This window comes from Heterocephalus glaber, unplaced genomic scaffold, assembly GCF_053883595.1.
Source record: "Heterocephalus glaber isolate CG9 unplaced genomic scaffold, H.glaber_assembly_v1.0 deba00001673, whole genome shotgun sequence".
Taxonomy (NCBI): domain Eukaryota; kingdom Metazoa; phylum Chordata; class Mammalia; order Rodentia; family Bathyergidae; genus Heterocephalus; species Heterocephalus glaber.
In genome coordinates, this window is record NW_028258410.1 from 5,763,720 (window position 1) to 5,771,524 (window position 7,805).

General features: G+C 38.7%; 1 pseudogene; it reads left to right on the plus strand.

Moving 5' to 3' along the window:
* The first annotated feature begins 7,505 nt into the window (after nucleotides 1–7,505).
* Nucleotides 7,506–7,805, plus strand: LOC147822129 (acylphosphatase-2 pseudogene; annotated as a pseudogene).

A 7,805-nucleotide genomic window follows, 5' to 3' on the forward strand; every position in this document is an offset into this window, starting at 1 on the left:
CTTCCTAGGGGTTGTGATCTTCATTGTCTGTTCCTAGGATATTTTGTAAAATTCTTTGAAGTACTGGTTTGGTATTCACGAGTTTCCTAAAGTGCTCTTTGTCATGAAAGTATCTTATTTCTCCATCCATTTTGAAAGATAGTTTTGCAGGGTACATCAATCTGGGTTGGAGGCTGTTTTCTTTTAGGGCTTGGAATATGTCACTCCAATCTCTTTTTGCCTTGATAGTTTGTATTGAGAAGTCTCCTGTGATTCTGATGGGCTTTCCTTTGTTTATGATTTGTTTCTTTTCTTTAACTGCTTGTAGAAATATGTTCTTCTGTTGAGTTTCTGGAATCTTAACAATTATATGCTATGTGTAGATTTTTTTTATCAAGGCTATTTGGAATCCTATATGCCTCACTTATCTATATTTCAAGTTCTTTTCCCCTGCTTGGGAAGTTTTCTGCCATTATTTCTGTGAAGAGTTTTTTTTCTGTCATCTGCACTCTCTCCTGTTTCTTCATTGACTCCAATCAGTCTTATGTTATTCTTCTTTGCATCTTCTAGCAGCTGCTGGATTGATTTCTCATGTTCCCTTCTAATTTTGAAGCAATTTTTCTTTTCCTGGTCATTAGTTGCAATCTCATCTTCTACATCTGAAATTCTGTCCTCATATTGGCTCATTCTGCTGTGTAGAGTTTCACTGGAGATTTTCATCTTCTGGAAATCTATTTGCATCTGTTTTATGGATTCCATTTTTTCCCTATGTTGGGATTCCATCATGTAGCTGAGCTCCTCTCTAGTTTTATTAATCATGTCTTGCACTAGGGGCACAATTTCTCCTGTTATCTCAGAAATTATTTCTGATTTCATTTTTTTCCAGATCCCCTTTTGTTGACAGTTCAGTGGGTCCAGGTGGTTGAGTATCAAAGTGTTCCATCTCATTTCCCTTTGGGGTTGCTGTAGGTGATCTGGAAGTCTGGTTTTGAGACTTATTTATGTGTTTTCTCATTTCGCCTGGGGCAGGGTGCTGTTAGTGCCTGCAGGGATTAAGACCTCTGACCTGGGGGAGGTGGGTCAGTGTCTGGGAACAGCAGTAGGATTGGGGGCCCAAAAGCCCTTTCTTCTGGGCTGGCAGCAGCGGGAGGGTTTGTGGCTGGGAAGTCCCTTCCTCTGGACCAGGGGCAGTGTGATGGTGACTCAGAAGCCCCTACCTCTGGACTGGGAGCAGCAGGAGCTTCCTCTGGACCAGGAGGATTGTGAGGGTGCCTCAGAAGCCCCAACCTCTGGTCCGAGAGTGGCGGGACTCAGTACTGTGGTCTGGTGGTCTGGTGTCCTCTGCATCTTTATAGTGTGGGACCAGGTGTCTGTACAGAGGAGCGGAGGTGGGTGGTGGTGTCCAGTGGATTGTTGAGCGGGCTGATTCCACATGTTCAGCACAATTCCCTACCTTGATAGGGCCAGTTGATTTCTTAACAGCAGCCATCTCATGATATTAAAAAGCTTCTGCACTGCAAGAGAAACTACCAATAGAGCTGCAACAACCTACAATGTGGGAAGAAATTTTTAGCAGCTGTACCTCAAAGGTTTACTATTGAGAATATATAATATATATATATATATATATATATATATATATATATATATATATATATAAAAATCAAAACCCCCAAATTCAAAGACCAAATTCAGAAATGGGCATCTGAAATGAACAGACATTTCTCAGACAAAGAAGTAAAAGCAGCAAATAAATATATGAAAAAATCTTCAACAGCACTGGTCATTAGAGAGTTGCAGATGAAAACAGCACTGAGATTTCGCCTCACCCCACAAAGAATGACTGCTATAAAGAATTCATTTTATTTTAAAATGAGAAATGTGGCACATTTGCAATCTTCATATTGGGTATATATATATATATATATATATGATATATGAGAATATATATTTTATTAACACTAATTTCTTTCTTCACATTAAAGCCATTTAATGCATTCACAGTGTGCATTATATTTTATTAAAAATACTCAAAAATTAAGCTTTTTACAATCTTCCAAATTAAAAAGAACTATTATTTTTGATCAACCATCCTGGAGATCACATGACACTACCTTTTATCCCTTTGAAGATATTTCCCACAGTTTTCTGATATAGAAGAGCTGCTTTTTTGGTTGAGCCTTAATTCATCCAGTGGTCAGAAATATAGGCTCAAAGAATATGGTTTTAGCTATAATGAAACAAGTTTTCTGATTTTTTTCTTGTCAACTGTGTACTCTACTCCATTGACATCATGGCTTATTGCAGTTAAGCATTTTAGAAATTCAGGGAAGGAACACTTTTGATAATATCACTGACATAGGGTATTCTAAACCTTGTTCTCAGTCTCTGGCTTTAGTCAGCACAGAAAGGTTCCCTTCAGTTCTTAGCCTTGGGCAAGGCTTCTCTGTGTGACTTACGTCTTGTCAGCTCCAGAGGAGGAAGTATCTGTGAAGAATCTGGAAGAAGCTAATGACAGTTCTTTACATGAGCCACAACTATGAAAACACTTGGTAGAAATCACTGAGGATTGCATGAAGTTGAAAAGATTTTCACTACAGTTCTGCTTTCAGCTTCTTTCTTAACATCCAATTTTTTGCATGCTCTCCTAATTTTACTGACTTGTTTCCACTGATATTCTTCAAACCTGAAATGCTCAGCAAAACATAAAAGAAGGTATTAAAACTTAAAATGTATACTTCAGAAAGCTAAGCCTTCTAAAGTGAAATGACTTTCCTCTACTCATTTCCTAATAGTTACTGAAAACATATTTGACATCAGGAAACTGTCCAAGTACTTGTTATGTATCTCCATGCAAAATGAAGATCCCTTTTTTACTTATGTGATGAGTAGAGTAAAAAATTAAATAAGCTTAAAATGAACAGAGAAACAACTACAAAAAAGCAGCAGAGCATAATCACAGTGGATGCTGTCAGCATCTACTTGTCATCTTGATGGTCTTTTGGTTGTTGTGGTTAAATTATTTTATTGGTACATTTTAGGTATACAACACAATTACATTTCTCATTGGGAATTGTACCTTTACATAATGAATCTTGGTTATTTTTTCCCCATTCCTAGCCCTCCCTTCACGCCCTCCACCCTTCCCTATTTACAGAGACTTTATTTCCATTTTTTCCATTTCTCAGCATTTTTCCTTTCCCTTCTTTCCTTCCCACTGCCTCTCCCACTACCCCTACCCCTTTAGACCTTTTCTTCCTATTTTGCATTATCAATTATTCATTCTAATCATTGGTACATTTTAGGTATACAATATAATGACATTCATCATTGGAAATTTGCACCTTTACATAGTCTCTCTTGGTTCTTATTTTTCACCCTTGCCCAGCCCTCCCTTCAACCCCTCAATTCCTCCCTATTTACAAAGATTTTTTTCCTATTTTTCCATTTTCTCATATTAATCCCATTCCCTTCTGTCCTTTTCCCTACCCCTCCCACTTCCTTCCCCTTTGCCCCCTTTCTTCCTATTTCACATTACCTATTATACATTTTAGTCCTTATTTACACTTTCACTTTGTCACACCTGAGAAACTATTCCATATTTATACATGTGTGTCCCATTTATTTCACTTAAGATTATTGCCTCAATGTGCATCCACTTAGCTATAAATGTCTCTAATTTGTCACTTTTTATGGCTGAGTTGTACTCCATTAAAAAAAAACACATTTTCTTTATTTGGTCTCCAGTTGATGGGCATTTGGGCTGTTTCCAAGTTTTAGCTATCACAAACTGTGCTGCTATAAACATGGGTGCACATATTTCATTGTTATGGGATTCTTTTAATTCTTTGGGGAAGATCCCCAGCAGTGGAATAGTGGGGTCAAATGGGACTTCCAGTCCTAGTTCTTGGAGGTATCTCCATACTGATTTCCACAGTGGTTGCAGCAGTCTACAGTCCCACCAGCAGTGGAGCAGGGTTCCTCTTTCCCCACAGCCCCACCAGCGTTTGTTATTGGTTGTTTTCATGATAGCAGCCATTCTTTCTGGAATGAGGTGGAATCTCAGTGTTGTTTTCATTTGCATCTCTCGAATGTCCAGTGATGTTGAACATTTTTTCATGTATTTATTTGCTATTTATACTTCTTTGTCTGAGAAATGTCTGTTCATTTCAGATGCTCATTTTCAGATTGGGTCTTTAAATTTGAGAGGTCTAATCTTTTCAAGTTCTTCATAGATTCGAGATAGTAGACCTTTGTCTGAGGAAGAGCAGGTGAAGATTTTCTCCCCCATTGTGTGTTGTCTGTTCACACTGCTGGTGGTTTCTCTCACTGTGCAGAAGCCTTTTAATAAGAAGAGATCCCACTTGTTGATTGTTTGTGCTAGTTCATGGGCAACTGAGGTTTTGTTCATAAAATCTTTTCCAACACTGATGTCTTCAAGAATTCTACCTAACCCCTGTTCCATCTGGTTCAGAGTTTCTATTTTAATATTTAGATCTTTAATCCATTTTGATTTTAATTTAGTGCATGGTGAGAGATATAGGTCTAGTTTTAATCTTTGGCAAGTTGACGCACAATTTTTCCAGCACCATTTATTAAAGAGGCTATCTTTCCTCCAGTGAGGGTGTTTGGCTCCTTTATCAAAGATGAGATGGCTGAGTGTGTCTTGCATTGTTTCTGCATCTTCTAATCTGTTCCACTGGTCCTCAGGTCTGTTTCTTTGCCAGTACCATGCTGTTTTTATCACAGTAGCTTTGTAGTATAGTTGCAGGTTGGGGATTGTGATACCCCCTGCCATGTCTCTGTTACCTAGAATTGCTTTTGATATTCTGGGTCTCTTCTTGTTCCAAATGAATTTTTGGATTGTTTTCTCAAGGTCCATGAAGTATGCTGCTGGGATTTCAATTGGAATTGCATTAAATCTATATAGCAGTTTTGGAAGTATGAACATTTTCACTATATTAGCCCTTCCTACCCAGGAGCAGGGGATGTCTGTAAATTTTCTGATACCATCTTCAATCTCTCTTTTCAGATTGCCATAGGTTTCAAAGAAGAGGTCTTTGATTTCTTTCGTTAGGTTGATTCCTAGGTTTTTCAGTTTTTTTGGATGCTATTGTGAAAGGAATTATTTGCTCTATTTCTCTCTCAGTGAGTCCATCATATGTGTAGAGGAAAGCTATTGATTTTTGTGTGTAGATTCAGAAAAAGCATTTAACAAAATGCAACATGCATTTATGATAAAAACCCTACAAAGAAATTGGAATAGATGGTCTCTACCTTAAACTGATAAAAGCCATCTATGAAAAACCAACAGCCAATATCATACTAAATGGTTAAAAACTGAAATCCTTCACACTAAAATCAGGAACAAGACAAGGATGTCCACTATCACCACTCTTGTTCAATATAGTTCTGGAAACATTAGCCACGGCAATTAGACAAGAGAAAGAAATAAAAGGAATAAAGATAGGAAATGAAGACGTCAAATTGTCATTATTTGCATATGACATGATACTCTATATAGAACACCCCAAGAACTCCACCAAAAGTCTTCTAGACTTAATCACCAAATTCAGTCAAGTAGCTGCTTACAAGGTTAACACCTTGATTGTCTTAGATATTTCCTCAAACAGCTGGTCAACAGTGCACCCATCAGTGCCCCTCTAGTCTCTGACCTTTTGAAAGAAGCACATGATGTGGTGTTTGGAAATGACCATGGTGATTATTTGGATTTAAGTATTTCTACCTCAATGCAAGCTCAAATGTAAAAACAGTAAAATTGAATCTTCTTAACTTAATACTTGTGTATGAACCAGCACTTTCTCTTAAGTAACATCCCAATACTTTGAAATTATCTACTGTTTCAATTACCCTGACCCTGTATTTAATGTCTTTGTACAGTCAGGATCTAATATTTCAGGCCATTTGTGTTCACAACCTCGCAGCATAAATTGAGGGCTATTCTTCATTTTGTGGGCAACACAGTCTCCACTGCCTTTTAAACTACTAAGTATTTTTAGTGGAAATCTTCAGAGGTTTTAAGAAAGTCTTTTGTAGGGAAACTTTATGGTTTTCACCATTAGACTTTAACATTATAGAACCATTAATATCTACATAATCTGTAGAAGAAAAGCTTCATATAATTTCATATCCATACCCCTTACCTGCAAGAAGGGCCCAGGGGGTCTTGTGACCCTTCAAGATGAGTCATCAGGTCCTTGCTATTCCAGCTCAGCTGGTGCTAATCATTGAATAAACGTGGATTTTATCTGTGTAGTGCTCCCAGAGGGGCCTTTGTCCCCAGGTCATGATTAGGAGTGTCACAAACTAGAAGCTGCATTTGGAAACATGTTCTCTCCTTTGGAAATTGCCTACTGATTAATATCAATGTTTGGGAGCAAAATATCAGACCACAGGTTGGAGATCCAGTCTGCATCAGCTGGAGTGATGCAATAATTTACTCTGAATGTGGTTTCTCTATCTCCTGTTGGGGTAAGTCTTCATCTAAACACTTCAGAGGTGTTTGTGAGGATCAGGATCAAAATCCAATATTTTATTGATAATTTTTTAAATGATACCTTTATCTTTAACTTTTCTTCATTATCTGGAATAGTTCATGACACAGTGAAAGTATGGAAGTGGTATCATTAAAATTAATCTTAAGGTTCTATAATTCATAATTTTCTTTCCTACATTAATATATTGTTTTTAACAAAGAGGAAGGTCTGGTGACCACAAATTACCTTGTATATAAATTTTGTGAAATGACTGAGGAAAAGCCTTGGTCACTCCCTTTTAAGAGAGGACTAATCTATGAGAAGGGAGTGGGCAGCCACAATGTGTAGGGTGAGATTCGAAATTTTAAAAAAGACTGTATTAGAACATATAAGCTGTCCAAGATGGCATTTGGATGTAGCCTGAGCTACTGATCAGGCTGAGGTAGGAGAATTGCTTAGCTCAGGAGTTCAAGGTCAGCCTGGGCAACATAGCATGACTGTCTCTCTCCATCAGTCAATCATTCAGTAACCTATAGAGCATTCAGTGTAATATCTCACACTTCAGAAGCGGGAGGATTGGTGAATCATTATAAATGAGCATATGCAGGTAGCTACCACTGTTTGTTGAAAAGACATTGAACAGCATTGCAAAAGACCCCTTCTTCCATGCCCAGCCACTAACACCTGCAGTATCTAGGGATCTGTCTAAATGCACTTCTCTAACTTGTTTTTCAAGTATTTTTGATGTTGACATGCTCTTGTTAAATGTGCACTTTCTGGTCCCCCATCTGTCTCTCATAGGCAGAAGCTTTCTTTCTCTCAATAAGTTTTTCCTACTCTTAAAAAAAAATAGAGGGGACCGGTTGGGCCCCTGAGGTACCACGCTGTCCCCAGCTGCCCTCACTCCCGCTCCATCCTGTGTGGAGGACAGGTGCGGGGCGCACCTCGCGGTCCCATGTGCTTCCTCCCTCTGGAATCACAGCACCCTGGGATGCGCTCCTGCTCCTCTGCAGAGGGCCTGCTGCCACCATGTCTACCAACTCACCGCTCAAATCGGTGGACTATGAGGTGTTCGGGAGCGTGCACGGTGTTTGCTTCAGAAGGTACACTGAAGGTGAAGCTAAGAAAATAGGAATAGTTGCCTGGGTGAAGAATACCAGGAAAGGCACTGTGACAGGCCAAGTGCAAGGCCCTGAAGAGAAGGTCGATTCCATGAAGTCCTGGCTGAGCAAGGTTGGAAGTCCTAGTTTTCACATTGACCACACAAAGTTTTCTAGTGAAAAAACCATCTCTAAACTTGAATACTCTAATTTCAGTGTTCAATGCTAA